The sequence below is a fragment of the Carya illinoinensis genome, chromosome 5, assembly GCF_018687715.1.
Source record: "Carya illinoinensis cultivar Pawnee chromosome 5, C.illinoinensisPawnee_v1, whole genome shotgun sequence".
Lineage (NCBI taxonomy): Eukaryota > Viridiplantae > Streptophyta > Magnoliopsida > Fagales > Juglandaceae > Carya > Carya illinoinensis.
In genome coordinates this window covers 21,112,818-21,131,027 of record NC_056756.1, presented here as the reverse complement: position 1 = coordinate 21,131,027, position 18,210 = coordinate 21,112,818, and the positions used below count along the sequence as shown (strand labels likewise).

Genomic DNA, 18,210 nt, shown 5'->3' with positions numbered 1-18,210 from the left:
AGTTTCGGATCCTTCCTTTGAAGAGTCTTCAATTCTTCAAAATCAGTTACCCGAATATCAAGAACTGAAGATAAAATCTCTTCTTGCTGTGAACTTTCCATAAGGAGCCTTCTCATCCCACAAAGCAAAGAATCAAATTCTGACGGCTCGGCTTCATCTTCCAAGTGCGATTTTCGGCTCAAAGCATCAGCAACTATATTGGCCTTCCCCGGATGGTACTTGATCTCACACTGGTAGTCACTGATTAGCTCAAGCCATCGCCTCTGTTCAGATTTTTCTGGGAAAACAAATGCTTCAAGCTCTTGTGATCAGTGTATACCTCGCAAGCTTCCCCATACAAGAAGTGCCGCTAGATCTTGAGAGCAAAAACAATCGTAGCCAATTCTAAATCGTGCGTCGGATAATTCTTCTCATGGTCCTTTAGCTGACAAGATGCATAGGCAACAACCCGTCCTTCCTGTGTAAGGACACAATCCAAACCAAACTTAGACACATCATTGAAGACTACGAATGGCTTATGCGGTTCTGGAAGCGCTAACACTGGTGCCTTCGTCAACTTGTTCTTTAATTCTTGGAAGCTTCTCTCACACTTATCTGACCAAACAAATTCTGCATTCTTCCAAGTCAAAGCTGTGAGAGGTTCGGATAGGCGAGCAAATTCCTCCACAAATCTTCGGTAATATCCGACAAGCCCCAAGAAACTCCGGATCTCGCGCACTGTAGTCGGACGCTGCCATGACAAAATGGCTTCCACCTTGGTAGGATCAACAGCCACTCCGTCTCGAAAAATCACATGCCCAAGAAATCTGACTTCCTCCAGCCAGAATTCACACTTGCTGAGCTTGGCATATAACTGGTGTTCTCTCAATTTTCCAAGTACCAGATGAAGATGATACACATGCTCTTCAACATCTCGGGAATAAATCAGAATATCATCAATGAATACTACCACAAAGGAATGCAGATAAGATCGAAATATTCGATTCATTAAATTCATAAAAGCAGCAAGGGCATCAGCTAGCCCAAACGGCATCACCTTAAACTCATAATGCCCATATCTCGACCTGAAAGCAGTTTTAGGCACATCCTTGTCTCTGATCCTCAGCTGGTAGTATCCCGACCTCAAATCAATCTTCGAGAACACAGCTGCTCCTTGAAGCTGATCAAATAAATCATCTATCCGCGGGAGAGGATATTTATTTTTGATGGTCACCTTATTTAATTCTCGATAATCGATGCACATACGGAGGGCTCCATCTTTCTTTTTAACAAATAAAACTGGCGCACCCCACGGTGACGTACTAGGTTGAATAAATCCCTTATCTACCAGCTCTTGCAACTGAGTCTTCAACTCTTTTAATTCAGCCGGTGCCATGCGATAAGGAGCTTTATGTACAGGGGCCGCTCCAGGTTCCAAGTCTATAACAAACTCCATTTCTCGGACAGGGGGTAGTCCGGGCAAGTCGTCCACAAACACATCGAAAAATTCTTCCACAACTGGAATGTCTGCCAAAGACTTCTTCTCAGACGGCGTAGACACCATCTGAACAAAGAATGCATCCGCTTCCCATGCAATCTCTCTTCTTACTTGAATTGCCGATATAATTACCGGCTTTTCCTTTAACTTACTCCCCGCAAATTCCAGACAATCACCATCTGGAAGCTGAAAGCTAATTATCCGACTTCTGCAATTAATACTCGCAGAATATCGGCATAGCCAATCCATCCCGAGGATGATATCAAAACCCAACAGCTTAAACACCACCAAATCAGCATCCAAGAACCTCCCATCAAAATTTAACGGGCATCCCAAAGCAACCTTGGAACACCACACCATTTCACCATCGGGTAAAGCCACTACCAATAACTTTGGTAAAGGTTCCGTGACCAAATTATACATCCGCGCAAACGTGGAAGATACAAATGACTGTAAAGCACCGGAATCAAACAAAGTGCAAGCATAAAACTCATACAAACGAACTCTCCCTGTAATTACTCCAGCATCATGGGTCGCTGGTGCCTCATCATCCACATCTTCGGGTGTGACAGCATAAACCTGGGCTTGCACTGCTTGCCTTGGATTTGTTCTTCCACCACGTCTACCTTCACGGCTTCCTTGAACTAGTCTTGGACACTCTCGGGCAAAGTGACCCTGCTGGCCACAATTATAACATCGAGCCCCACCAGAAGGGCACTCACCCACATGGGCTCTATTATAAACTCAGCAAACAGGCACACGTCCTCCCATGCGAACACCTGAGGATGCTTACGGTCGAGTTCCGATCCGCTGAACAAATTTCTGAGGTGAACCCGAGCTGCTTCCTTCACCAGAAAAACTCTGCCTCTTATGACCCGGAGGGGAGCCCATACTCAGATTATTCTCTCGCTCTACAATGGTGGCCACATCCACTAAGTCCTGAAAAGTGGATATCCGGTGGCTGACCACCATACGGCGTATATCAGGGCGTAGTCCCTCCTGAAAACGCTTAGCTCGCATCTCCTCTGTGGCGATGAGGTGGGGAGCAAACAGCCCAAGTTCTATAAATCTTCGGGCGTACTGTTCCACTGTCGTGCTCCCTTGAACCAAATTTGAGAACTCTCTTGCCTTATGCTTCCTTACAGATGCGGGAAAGAAGCGGTCGTTAAATTCTTTCTTGAAGCGCTGCCAGGTCACAGCGGCGAAATATCCCAATTTCGATTCCAGTATCACTCTCTTGGTATCCCACCAATCAGAAGCGGTGCCTTGCAACAGATAGCTGGCGTAGAGTACTTGTTGCGCCTCAGTGCAACCACACACCTCAAAAGTTCTTTCCAAGTCCTTGATCCACTTTCCAGCCTGAAGTGGATCCCCTTCTCCAGTGAAGTGTGGGGTCCTATACGCTAGAAAGCGCTCATAGGTGCATCCGGCTTGCACCATGCTACTAGATCCTCCCGGGTAAAGCCAAGGCCCTCCCTGATATGGCCAAGGACCTCCTGGTTGCGGCCAAAGTCCTCCTTGTTGAGGACAATCCTTGTGGCGGCCAGGGACCCCCTTGTTGTGGCCAAGGCCCTGTGTGCTATGGCCTAAAATTCTGCTGCATAAACTCCGTCATCTGCCGTATTGCTTGGGCTATAGAGTTATCTCTTGATGTATTGTCCCGTGGCTCCTGAGTAGATTTCCTTGGTCTCACCATTTTTCCTGCCACCACAACCTTTGACCCCCTTTAAGAAAATAAAAACAAATAAAACCAACAACAAACAAAACAAAAACCAAAGACCAACACCACATAACAAGAAACAAAAAGAAACCAGCTTGCAAAACATAACTAAATAAATAAAAACAAGCAAACAAGTTCAAACAAATAAAACAAATAAAACCAATCAAATAACAACTTTACTTAACATAATTTTTAAAACACAACCTTAAAAACATTCTGGTACTATCTACGGGACATGTGGTTTTACCGAGAGCCAAACCGCTCTGATATCACCTGTGACGCCCCCAAATCCCCACGCACGAACACGAGGAAATCGAGACGTCCGGATGATGACATCACAGGTCATCATCCTATCGATGTGTGCCAAGTGTGTGTATAAGCGACGAATGTGCAAAAGAAATATGCAGCGAAAAGCAAGTCAATAACTAAGTACCAGAATTTTTCTTGTTTAATACAAAGCTGTTCAACACATACATAAATAAATATTACAAAACACAAACATAAATTTAAACCAAATACAAAGCATAAACTTCAGCATCCCGGCGGAGCCGCATCCTCGGGCTCAGCCTCCTCCTCCTCATCCTCGATCTCTGCACCAAAATCTACGGTACCAAAAATAGTGCCGTAGGTAAGTAAACTCCAAACACTACTAGATAAAAACATATAAAACTCAAACAATATGCATGAAAGACAAACCAATGCACATGCGCCATAAAACCATAATTTTTCCCACGCACGCCAAAAACCCATTTGGCCCACAAAAACATATCCTTAAAACCAAGCCTAGCCATTATCCCAGATAATGGCCCAAACCACCATTTTCCCAGAAAATGGATCAAAAGCCTCAAAAACCAAACATCGCCATTTTTCCAGAAAATGACCCACATCCGAAAACCATAAAAACAATCCGGTTATGCATGCACCATGATCTCCCCTAGGGATCATCCGCTCACTCTGGCTCTGTGTCACACCGCAGGTAACGACTACGCATGTGACACCTAAACGAGCGATGCCCAGACTCGCGCCCCGCATGTACCTGGCCAGGCCATCCTCTAGTCCCCGCCACTCTAGGGACCACGGAGTCGACACGACAACGTTACCGTATCGTGCGATCCGGTCGTCGCCCTGCGACAGTCCAGGGGATGTCACTCAGTTTTATCCACTCCCGAGTGACCAGAGGAGCTCCACCGAGATAATAACCCATCCCGGCTTGGGCTCGTGAGACACACGCACCCAAAAATCATTTACGCCAATAAAACGGGATTTTCCCGATTAAAACAAAATGCACATAAACACAATATGCAACTCACGCCTCATGGCCCAAATAATCAAGCAATCACACACAAGCAAAACCAAGCACTCCGTCCTCAATCCATCCGACCCCCGAACTCCTCGGACTCAGTCCGGAATCAGCCTACCAACAACAATTAATTATTGAAAGAGTAAAATATATTTAAATCTAAAAGTAGGGTTTGGAAAATACTTACAACACTATATGGTATTTTTAGAAAGCTCGCGACGTTGCAAACGGCGGAAGGAAAGTAACGTAACAGTGAAATTTCACTGTGGTCGTGGGTTGTAAAATACCCACTTTTGAACGAGGACAAACCAAGGCTTGGGATTGATAGGGAATGGTCTAAGGATGTTTATGAAGCTAGTGGAAGTGAAGTTTGGCCGTGGGTGGTGGTGGAAATGGCGGTCGAAGGCCAAAAAGGGGCTGAACAGAGTTGAGCTCGTGGGAGCTGCTCCAGCAACGGATCAAGGCCAGAAATGGGTGGTTTAGGTAGGCAAGAGGTAGGGGAAGAAGCTGTGAAGAGATGGTGGCCGGAGGTGGTGCGACGGCCTCGAAAATGGTAAAAAATCGTATGGGTTGGAGGAGCTCGTGGCAGCTAACGGTGGCTCGGATGGAGGTGAAACTTGGTGGGGATGTTCACCGGTGAGAGGGGAAGAAAAATGGGTAGGTGGTGTAGGCCACGCCGCCGACGAGCAACGGTTCTGGGCTGCAAAAGCAACCAACGACAGGGGTAAAAACAGAGCAGGTGCAGTGACTTCCGGTGGCTCGCAGTGGCTAACGGCTGGTCCGATGGCCCTGAAAATTGGTGGGGATGATCTCTGGTGGAAGGGGAAGAGAATGGTGGTGGTGGTGCACTAAACGGTGGCCGGACGGCAGAGAACTGGGCGGTCAAAGGGGAGGCGACGGGAAGGAGAAAAAAAAAACTATTCGGCGTACGTGGGAGAGAAAGGAGAAGAAAGAAGAAGAAAAGAAAGAAAAAGAAAGAAAAAGAAGGAAAAAGGAAAAAGAAAAAGGAAAAAGAGAAAAGAAAAAGAAAAGATGAGGGAAAAGAAATGAGGTCCAGTCCTCACTCCGGAAACCAAAACTGATCAGCCGAAAACGATTTTAAAAAAAACGTAAAACGACTAAATAAATTAAACATCGCATCAAATAAATAAAAACCAATTAAAATACATTTATTTAAAATAAATGAACCAATATATTAATTAAAATAAAAACAACACTTCAGTGAAAATACACGTAAAAGCAGGTCATCACATTGTTTATGTTGAATTTAATTTTTAGCATGAACTAAATTTTATTTATTCTAGGAAAACAATGTAATCTAGTTTCGAACTATGCTTGATTTTCTATACTAATTTAAAGTAATTCTTTTTTTGTTTATCTGATTTATTCTGAGTTTATTGCTTAACTGGCCATTAATTAGACGATTTTAATCTTGTGATTTGCTATCCAAAGAGAGAATTATATGATATATCTTGAATATTTCGGTATAGGTAAATATAGAGATTGAAAGACTTGTATGAACCTATGTAGTATTTAAATCATTGGTCTTATTGCTTTCTTGTTTTATTAATTTGCATACTTTTGTGTAAAATGATGAACAAGAATAATTTCCATTTGACTATTGAAAGAGACTTTTGGATGAATTAGAGATTTGCTAATAAACAAAAAAAGAATTAAAGTCAATTAGTTAGATGAGTAAAACATAGTGAGGAATTAGGTGAAATCGATTTCCTAGAAGTTTTATTTTCCATTAATTTGATCTTTGAACATCATTTTTATTTTCCTTTGCGTATTTTTCTTTGAATTGATTTTATTTTAAATTGCAATTACAAAAATCTAAGTGACTTCTCTAGATAAAATCAAGATTAGTATAATTTCGATATTTGTCAAAAGTAAGTTACCAATCCTTGATGACGATACTTTTCTTATCACTTTACTATAAAACTACGATACTGTGCACTTGCAGTTTTGTACCGATCAATGAAGTCACGTACTGATCAACAAAGCGATGACTACAATCTCCAGCAGTTTGGATCATGGTTATGAGCTCAACCCATGAACACAAACATTTTCAATGGGCGTAAGTATGGTGGTTCATCAAGGAAAAGCCACCGCCATGGTGGGCAGCAAGGTGAGAAGGAAGGTGGGGATAGGGCAGAACCTAGGACAAGTAGCAGCACTAGCCAGCAGACTATGTCAGCAGACCTGCAGTAGAAAGGAGTAGAGGTAAACCTGGAAATATCAACTCGTGACTGCCATGGTAGGTTGGCAACAGAGGAAACCTCAAAAGTCAACAAAAGGACAGACTTTATCCTCGAGGCCCACAAAAGAACTTAGAATGGAAGTCAACAACAGGGAGCCAGCGAATAAACAACTCAAAATAAATCAATCTCAGTCGAAGATGAACCAGGGCCTAAAAGACAACCAGGTATTTGCACTAAAATGGACCTTGACTCTGAACAAGAACATTTGGTCCTTAATGAAAAACTTAAGAGTATGGTCACAACTCGAGAGAGCCAAGAGGGAGTGAAAAGTGGGGAGAGGGGGGGGACCACTGTGTGGTAATGTGGGTCTTAGTCTAAAGTTAGACACAAACAAAGGAAGGAAATGCCATGTGACTGTGACAGATCCTAGTAAGCAATTGGGCAAGATCCATGAAGAACCACATGCTAAGAAATGGAAGAGGTAGCCTAGAGTAAAGAAATCAAAGAGTGTAGAAAATGAGAGGGGAGCCCTGGCTGATATCTCTAATTACTTCCTACGAATTGGGATCAAGAGGGGGAGATGTGAAAAAACCAAAGAAAAGGTTCATGAACAGAAGAGAAAAGGAAGCAGGAGGACACTAATGAGAACATTACTTCTAAGCTAGAGGTTGGTTTCCAGCCCTGCCAAACCCAATGAGAACCTTAGCTTGGAACTGCCAAGGGCTTGGGAACCCTCGGACAGTTAGATCCCTTAACCTCCTTGTTAAGGACAAGTGCCCAACCATGATATTTCTCATGGAAACTAAATGTACTAAAGTAAGAATTGAAGATGTGTGTAATAAATTAAATTTCGTTGGATGTCTATTTGTGGATAGTAGAGGGAGTAGTGGGGGTTTAGCCTTACTTTGGAAGACAAGGGACAATGTAACAATCCACAATTATTCGAGATGGCATATCAGTGCATATGTAGTTACTAGTACTGAGCAACCATGGCTCTTCACAGGTTTCTATAGTAACCCAGAAACTTCTAAGAGGCACCTGAGCTGGGAGCTTCTCAAGTCCCTCAAACCTGTTGACAAAACACCTTGGCTCTGCTGTGGGGATTTTAATGAAGTTGTCTGCCAAGCTGAAAAGATGGGAGGGGCCCCTTGCCCCTACAAACAGATGGAATCATTCAGAAACACCCTTGAATGGTGCTCTGTGAACTCCATTATGACAAAAGGCCCCATGTTTACTTGGGCAAATAACAGAATGAAACTTTTCTTTACTAAGGAAAGGTTGGATAGAGCTCTTGCTAACCCAAAATGGATGGAAAGGTTTAATGAGTCATGCTACCATGTACTCCCAACTTTGAAGTCAGACCATTCCCCTCTACTCATTTCTAAGGGCTACCATTGAAAGCAACCAAGGCTTCATACTAAGTGTTTCAGATATGAAGCAGCTTGGTCCTTAAAAAATGAGTGTGAAACAACTATCAAAGAGGCCTGGTGCAAACCAATATATGGGAGTCTACTACTGAGACCATGAGAAGTAGGCTGAAGAACTATGCAACTGGTTTAAGGAATTGGAATGCAAAAGTCAACAAGAGAGATCCAAAAGAAATTAGATAGAAACTTAAAAGGCTAGGAGAGCTTCAAGAAGTGGATAGAGGGGACCAATTGGAAACTGTCAGAAAAATACAAATTGAAATTGATCAAAACTTAGCTGAAGAGGAATTGAAATGGAAACAAAGAGCCAAGCAACATTGGCTACAAAAAGGAGACAGGAATACAACTTTCTACCACTTACATGCCTCTCACAAAAGGAAAATTAATAAGATATCATAGATCGTGGACCACAAGAATCTGATGATTCCAGACAAAGATTAGATTGGAGCAGTTTTCACAAGTTATTTTTCAGAACTCTTTACCACTTCCTGCCCATTAGGCATAGAAGCATGCATAAGGGACATTCCCAAAAGAGTCACAACCACTATGAATGCTTTGCTCCTCTAGGAATTCATAGAAGATGAAGTCAAGTGTGCTGTCTTCCAAATGAAAGGCCCTGATGCAGTCAAGTGTGCTGTCTCCCAAGGCCCTGATGGCTTCCCAGGCTTGTTCTACCAATCCAACTAGGACATCACAAGTAAGGAAGTGTCAAATTTTGTGCTCAATATCCTTAACAATGCAGGTTCCTTAGATGGGGTGAATGACACCTACATATCCTTGATCCCAAAGGTAAAAAGTCCCACCAAAGTCTCTAACTCTAGGCCTATAAGTCTATGCAATGTAATTTACAAAGTTGTAGCAAAAGTGTTATCAAATAGACTCAAACTCATATTGCCTGACACTATTTCTATGAACCAAAGTGCTTTTGTTCCAGGTAGGGCCATAACAGATAACATCTTGGTGGCATACAAGACCCTCCATACCATGTCCACAAGAATGCAAGGTAAGTCAGCTTACATGGCTTTAAAACTTGACATAAGCAAAGCCTATGATTGAGTGGAGTGGGATTTTCTATCTGCAGTGATGTGCAAAATGGGATTTGACAATAGATGGATTGTCCTGGTGATGAACTGTATTAATTTTGTCTCATACTCCATCCTGCTCAATGGTGAAGCCCAGGCCACTTTCAAGCCAACCTGAGGCCTAAGGCAGGGGGACCCCATATCCCCTACCTATTTATCATCTGTGTAGAGGCCCTCTCAAATCTCTTATCGCAGGCTGAATTCAATGGCAAGATATCAAGTGTACCAGTGGGAAGAGGATCTGTTAAAGTAAACCACCTGTTCTTTGCTGATGATAGTATGATATTTTGCAAAGCAAACACACTAGAATGGAGAAGATTGATGAGCATACTGACTGTATATAAGCAAGCTTCAGGACAACTACTAAACATAAAAAAGTCTGCCATCTACTTTAGCAGAAACACACAAAATGAATGCAAAGCCAATATCATTCAAATTGTAGGTGTTACTCCCACAGCATCATTTGAGAAATACTTAGGTTTACTTGCCATGGTGGGAAGAACAAAGGTGGCATGTTTCCATGGATTGATTGATAGAGTGTGGTCAAAGATTAATAACTGGAAGACAAACAAACAGTCAGCAATTGGCAAGGAGGTGCTACTTAAATATGTACTGCAAGCCATTCCCACATAAACAATGGGAATTTTTCTTCTTCCCAAGTCCATCACCAATAGGCTAGACTAGGTTCTAAGGAAATTTTGGTGGGGCTTCAGTGAGGATCAAACCAAGATACAATGGGTAAAATGGAGTCAGATCAACAAAGCAAAAGATCAAGGGGGTTTAGGCTTCAGAAATTTTAACAACTTCAAGATATCTCTCCTAGCTAAAAATGGTTGGAAAATGCTGCAATGCCCAACATCACTCCCTACCACCATTCTCAGACAGAAATATTTCCCACATGGCTCTATACTAGATGCAAAAGTAGGTGCACGACCTTCACTGGCTTGGAGAAGCCTACATGCTAGACTTGAATTACTAAAAAAGGCTTGCAATGGAGGATAGGAGATGGCTCACAGGTAAAGATCTAGGAGGATAGATGGCTCCCTAGACCTCACTTACTTGCCCCAAGGCAGAGACCTGATCTCCCAACCCAGAGGAAGGTAGTAGCTAACTTAATTGTCCCCTCACTCAGAAAATGGGATGATAAAAGCCTCCTTGACATGTTCACTCATCAAGAGGTAGAACTTATAAAAATTGTCCCAATCAATCTGAGAAATAGAGGAGATCGATTGATTTGGGGTGGCACTCAAAATGGCATATTCTCTCTGAAGAGTAGCTATCATCTTCACAGAAAAATTCAATCCAACCATATAGTTGGCCCCTCCACTACTAATGACCATACTGACCTATGGAAAGGATATGGAACTTGCAAGTCCCAAATGGAGTTAAAATGTTCCTCTGGAGGGCAAGCAATGAAGCTCTACTAACATTCTCTAATTTACTCAGGAGAAAAATCATGGAGGATAGCAGCTGCCTAATATGTGGCCTTGCAGAAGAAATATTAGGTTATGTCCTATGGAATTGTAGTGCAGCCCGAAATGTCTACAGCCAAGCAAGCAAACCAATCCAAAAACTCTCTCTAGAAGCCAAGTCCTTAAAAGAAATTTGATAGCAAAGGATCAGAAAGCTACCAAAAACAATGATGGAGGAAGCAGGCTCAATTATGAGACTAATATGGACAAGAAGGAACGAGGTTGTGCATGGGAAGGAATTTAGGCATCCAAACTCCATCATTCAGCAGTGTTCTCTAGAAGAAATCAAAGATGGACTACACCACTGAGGGACTCTACAAACTGAATTGGGATGATGCAATAAACCAATCCCTGGGTCTAATGGACATGGGGGCTATTCTCAGGGACTGTAATGGCCAAGTTTTTGGTATTATCCGAGCAAGAAGAAATCTAAACCTCTCCCCATTCACTACTGAAACTTATGCAATGATGATGGCTGTGACCTTCTACAAAGAGGCTAGTTTCCACTTTGCCATATTCGAAGGAGGCACACTCCAAGTGGTTGAGAGAATGCATAAGGCAGTTATTAATTGGAGCCAACAAGGATTCATCATCGAATAAAAAATAGGTCTTACAAGAATTTGTTTCTTGAAGTTTTTGTCACACAAAGAGGGATTCAAACATGGCAGCCCACATGCTAGCCAAGGATGCCCTTCTAACTGAATGTGATCTCTATGAATTAAAGGAGATCCCATCTTGTATTATACATGTCGTTCAATTAGATATTTGTAACAGCATGCTTTAATCAATGAAAGTTATCCTAATTTAAAAAAAAAAAAAAAAAAAAAAAAAAAAACTCAAAAGGAAGACTATTTGGTGCATACATGGAGTGTATTACCAAGTAAGTTGTAGTAGTTGAAACCACTAAGGTGGTAGCCTAGTTGGTAGCTAGGAGATCATTCTTTTTAAGGATGTCAAACTGTGTCAACAGGTCATATTCATGTCATGTCAAAGCATGTATATTATACTATATAGGTCAATTTTAACCCAATCCGTTAAGCTTATCATGTCAAAATCTCAAACCCTAATATGACCCATTAACATAACGGGTCATGTCGTGTCAACCCGTTTTGACCCATTAGTAAATATTATGAAATAGGTTAACATGACACAATATGACCCGTTTCAAACTGTTTATGTAAATGGGTTGAATAGGTCCAAAATTAATCCGTTTGACCTGATTAAATTTAGCATAATTTTATATAAATTTTAAAATCACAATATCTATAAAAATTATAAAACTAACTACAAGTTCAAAATTACAAGCCCAAAATTACAATCCAAACAATAAAAATATCAAAATTGAAATTCTAACAATTTTACTTTTAGGTATAAGGGTATAATTGTAATTTTAAATTTCTTAACGTGTCATAACGGGTTATAACGGTTCAAAATTGGTTGACCCATTATCAACCCATTAAGTAATCTTGTTTTAAGGGGTCAACCCATTTTAACCCGAACTTGTTAAGACTTAAACCCTAACATGTTATTATCGTGTCGTGTTTGTGTTGGGTTAACGGGTCGTGTAACATATTGTCACCTCCTACTTCTTTCCTCCTTTGTCCAAGGTCACAAGTTTGAAATAGTTTGTCTTAGTAAAACTTGAAAACCAAAGTCTTTGGTGACTTTGCATGTGTAGAAAAATGGAAAACACAAAATGGACGAAAATTAAACAAAAATTAACAATACGGTAAAACTCCCATAAGGGTATTTGTTCCACAAGTTGGTTATGGACAAAAGAGAATTAAGTGCCTTTGTTGTGCACCAATGACCCCTATTTATAGGCCATAAGGCATTGGTTGGCAAGGGGCACAACCATTGGTAAGACAATGGTGGGCAAAGGGCACAACCATTAACAAGTGACAAAACCTTTTGACTAAATCAAAATGGTTGTCTTTTGACACTTCTTCAACCATCACCATGGAGAGGGTGTCATTTCACGGAGTATACCATTTGGTGATTACACTCCTTAAAATTACATCTCCCGCATGATCACAAAAAATGATGATGATCTAGTTGAGTATTTTACCTTGGTACCAATATAAGCTTTCCACTACTCAACTCTCATATGCAAACTCCTACAGATCGGCGTTAGAGCATGACAAGCCCTTATGTGTGCACACTTTTATCATTATCTGATTTGATCGCACTCTCCACCATATGTGCTCCCATTGACCACATATAAAGGGTGACTTCATGTCACTAAAAAAATCATTTAGTGATCTGCGTCAATTTTCTATAACTGAATCAATAATCAATATCCCTGTCACAATTGATGACTTCAGCCGAATGCATAACACATGTATTGACCTACACTGAATTTTCATTAAGTACTTCCTCTAGAGGCTATTCCTGAGACTTTTCCTAATCTCTCTATCAGTGACTTTCACAAATGATCAACCAATTATTTGGTTTATCTACCTGCACTGAAATTTTATCAAATACTCACCCTAATGCCATTTCTGAGTTTTTCCCTAATCACCTTATCAGTGATTTTACAAATGACCAAAATTTTCGCTTGAGTATTACCATAACTTCAATTTTCTAGGTGTCTATAGAATTTCTTGAGTTGTGCATGTCGACCATGAGGTTGCTTCACCTAGGTTTTTCTTAACCCCATTCTAGTCACATGTTTTTTGAATTTTTTCCAAAAACAATCCTTTGGTAATTGGATCTACAACCATCTCGGTCGAGGAAATAAAATTAACATGACCTCACCTCTTTCCACTATATTTAAAATATAGTGATAAAGCACATCAATGTGTTTTTCCTTGGAACTCTATTTTCCACTTTTTAACAATGAGATGTTAGACTAATTATAACAAAACACATTAATTGGTTCAGTGAATGTACCTAAATTTAAGATTTCAATAAAACATTTCATTCACACCGCATTACTCATTGCAGTACTACAAGCAATATATTCTACTTCCATAGTAGACTTAGCAACACAACCCTACTTAATTTCTTACTCAACCAAGAAACTATTGTTACACCAAATAGAAATATATATCCAATTGTAAATTTTCTAGCATCTACATCATTTCCAAAATATGCATCACTATAGCTGATTAATTTTAGAATCCCAAAGGACAAATTCATAATTTTGGTACCTTGTAAACACCTTAATATATGCTTCACTTCTTGCCAATGTTCCTTACCTAGATTGGATTGATATCTACTTACCAATTATACTGGATGACAAATATCTAGTCTTGTACTTGTCATTGTATACATAAGGCTTCCCACAACTTGAGTATAAGTAACTTTAAGCATTTTGCTTATTTCCTCCTCATCTTTTGGGCACATACTTTTATTTAAAGTTTGACCTTTGCAAATAGGTGCACTTAAGGATTTACAATTTTTCATACTAAATCTAGTAAGTACTTTTTTTGTATATTTTTCTTGATATATATACAATATCTTTGAATTTCTATATCTAGAAATTCTTATACCAAGAACTAGGTAGCTTCACCCAAGTCTTTTATTTCAAATTTAGATTTCAATAATTCTTTTGTTTTATTCATCATATCTAGACAATTACCTGCCTATTATATATCATCAACATATAATGATAATAATGTTAATTTATTATCATTTTTCCATATGTATACATAATGATCTAGTGGATTCATTTCATATCTCATTCCACAATGGATTGATGAAATTTCAAGTACTTCAGTCTTGAAGATTGCTTAAATCTATACACTTCTTCAACCTGTAAAATTTTTCTTCATGTTCTTTAATTTGGAATCTTTCTGGTTGAATCATAAATATATCCTCTTTGAATTCACAATTAAGAAAAATTGTCTTTACATCTAACTGGTATAATTCCAAATTCATCCTGACAATAATAGGTATGATAATCTTTATAGATGTGAATACGTATCCACAAAGTCTACACCTGGTTGTTTGGATATATCACTTGGCTACTAATCTTGCTTTATACTGTGAAGCCCCTATTCCCTATTTGGGATTGGACGGTGATTGAACTATCGGGGCATGCAATGTAAGATTACATACCACCGTACATGATAGTTAAGATGCATGCTCTTAAAATGTTTCTAGTAGTATGCAATAAATCGTAGCATAATAGGTCATCTTATAGAAAATTTTGTACCAGAATAAAACTAATATCCCAATTTCATTCATAGCTTTAAATCACATTTCATAGTAATGGAGTGTCAAACTCCTTTTTACACTTTGGCATAAGTAGTTTTGTCTAAAAATGCCTTAACAAATAAAACACTAAGGCGTCTTTCTAATCTCCACTATCTCTGAGTAGGTCATCACTAAATCTGTTCTTTCTTCGAGTTGACCATATCCTTAGCCTTCATCATCATCCTAAATCGCTATTCCTGGTCTTGTTACAACTTCTCTCATTCCAGGTGGATAATGGTAGTGGAAACTACCATAATGAGATTTCGATAAATCTTAGCAAGTAAACATACAACAAACAGCAATTAACATAAGCCTATAAATGGCAAATCATGAGATGAATGCATGGACATGTACTTGACATAAAACTTGACTTATTCAACTTTACCTTTCAATAAAACAACTTTTCATCTTTTAAACTCTTAACACATGTTCATATCATTGAGCTCATGTTCTTGTTCTTGTCATATTATGTCATGCCATATCAATTCATATCATCTCGTCATATCATATCATATCATGACATGTCATATCATATCGTATCATATCATGTCATATCATGGCATGTCATATCATGTCTTATTATTGGCATGTCATATCATATCATGGACCTCAAATGCCTTATTCATATTATATAATTCACATGTTTGGATAACTCACGACTCCCCTAAGCACTGTGTGTTCTCCGCTAGTTACTGTATCAACCAATGATCCACTTTATCAAGATGACTACGTCATAAATATAAACATAATCTTTACGACAGTTCGCTTATTTCATCTTCACTATATAGCACCCACTAGTTTTAGATGCAACATTGCTCCGATATCCTTCCATAAGAACCATTCAAGACTCATTGATTGTACTTCGTAGACCTAGAGTTTCCACTCTACTTTAAATACTACAGAGTGGATAGGGAGTTCCACTAGGACATTCCACCGTCCTAGCATTTGGGGTCGTGAAAAAACTTGTACTGACTTCTCTTTTAAACACGTCATTTACCCAAATGCATATGACATGGGACTTGAGATAGCATTTTCATAGAACATGTGACATGTGAGATACCGTGTATCATGAGAACTAGCATAGCACATTTTGGGTACATGACTTGACAACATTAGAACTTTCATATGCATAATATATTATGTAGGCAAATACTTAAAACATATCATGAACGGAACAACAATGATCAGTCCAAGCATATTCACATATACATGTTACAAGGTTCACAAAGCATGTAAAAATCATCTTTTGACATGAGCATATATGAATCATTCATAGACCATAGATCATATCAAGACATCATATAAAACTGAAACACTTTAAACACTTGATCATGGCAAATCATCATTATACAAACCAAAATGTCATATATATATATATATAAGCATGGAGTGACAAGTATATACGATAGTAACCAAGATGTAAAGTTTATACAATCATATACAAATATTAACCGAGGTAGGTTGAGGGTCTACTTACAAAATTTTCCTTGCTTACAAAGAGTAGAATTTTCATTGGCTGAAATAGAAGTGTACTAACATTAGAGAGATCCTTAATTAAAACATAAACTTGTAAAACTCTAAACTTATATAGGAAAAGTTTCATTTTAATCCCCCTTGACTCTAAAACATTGAACATCATGTTCTAAACCTTCAACATCACCTTCGAATGCTGAGTTTCTCCAAACTTAACAACTTCGCTTGATATCCATCCTAGACCCATTTTCGACTTCAAAATATGTTTCCTCAATCATCTCACCAGTGAAAATACGTCATTAGAAGAAATCTAAAATCATTCATTACACTAGACCTAATGTCATACTTAAAATCACCTTACCCAAAATTAAGCACTTGATCTAACTCTAGGACAAAACTCCCAAGTGTGCTCATCTTTTGATTCACTCAACATACACTCAAATCTAAGAGAGATCACCGTCCAAAACATGTTTGGTCATCAAACCTTAAGAACCAAGACTTTATTTAAGGTATCTTACTTCTTTTGCACTTTTGACTCTCAGAACATCAAAGCATTAAGTATTTCTGAACATGGTTATGATCAAGATCACATCCTAGGATATCAACTTCACATAGCCCGACATGCATTTTGACAATTTTGAACTTGTAAAATTCTTACATCTTTTTCCTCAAAGATCAAAACCAAGCAAATCATTTTCAAGCTTATTCTAAGTCCTCAAGTATCTCACTATCTATAAAAATTCGATCATTAGGAGGTCGATCTTAAATCCATATTTAATCATCAAGATACTAACCATGACATATATTATTGACTCTAAATGGCATTATAAACTCTAATATCTCAAATTTTGTACAAGAACTTCATCCAACCAACAACATTATTTCAAGCTTATACAAGATCTATATGCACCATGGAAATGATAAAAATCCAACTTTTGTCAAGCTTAAACTCGTCTAACATCACCAAATGCATTTTTGTCATCTGAAATCTATGGCCATCAAATACACTTTAAATTGACTTCTTTGTTTTTAGATAAAGCTTCTACTAGAACACTAACACAACCTTCCAATATGTATTAAGAAAATATACGGATGACGATTACTCACTAAGTTGAAAATCTTGAAGAGGAGGCTCAGTTTACATTGTTCTAACCAACAACTCTAGGTTTCCACCATTGTAGTATGTTAAGCTCTTGATTCGAATGTGGTGTAGCTAGAGCTTTGGGTGTTTACATGAGCAGAAAGGAAAATAAGAGAAGAGTGAGTGATTTTCGTGTAAATCCTCAAATCAGAAGATAAATGGGTGTTTTTATACTAAAAATAACCCAAACTCTCTTTCTTCTAGCTTTAGCTTTATTTCCAAGTGGATAGCCTTAAATTTTGACTATTGTAGGTTGCACAAGTGGCATATGGTAGGTCTACATGTTGGACAAGTGGTGCAGTTGGTACATGTGGGACAAGTGGCATCTTTGCTTATGCATGTGGGACAAGCGGCACATTAGGCTAGGCTATAGGAAACACAAATCTAAAAAGAAATCTTGAAAAGAATAATCTTGCCAAAAGGCATGAGTCCTTGGAAATTCAAAATATTTCACACCATTGCTTTTCTAAGAAATCTAAGAATATCCTTGCATGGACACCATGTGTCAAAAATCCTTTCTTTTTCATCCTTGACTCTCATTGGAAAGTCCAAAAGATCGTCTGTATGTGTAACATGTGGCATGGTATTGTGTCAAAATTCAAAATCCTAAAAGGCTCCTTGGGCATGCTTCTCCATATGGTCTAGATTCAATGAATCTTTAGGGCAAAATTGCCATTTGATAAATCCTAACCTAGGATTGAGCCTTGTAGACTT

At 39.0% G+C, this 18,210-nt stretch overlaps 1 long non-coding RNA gene across 1 annotated transcript; it reads right to left on the bottom strand.

The window, feature by feature from the left end:
- Window positions 1-14,856: 14,856 nt before the first annotated feature.
- LOC122311979 lies at window positions 14,857-17,616 on the bottom strand. The gene is made up of 3 exons (XR_006242921.1): window positions 17,463-17,616; window positions 16,360-16,398; window positions 14,857-15,154 (listed from the first exon to the last, which is right to left on the bottom strand). It is a non-coding gene; the product is annotated as an uncharacterized LOC122311979 (long non-coding RNA).
- Window positions 17,617-18,210: the final 594 nt, after the last annotated feature.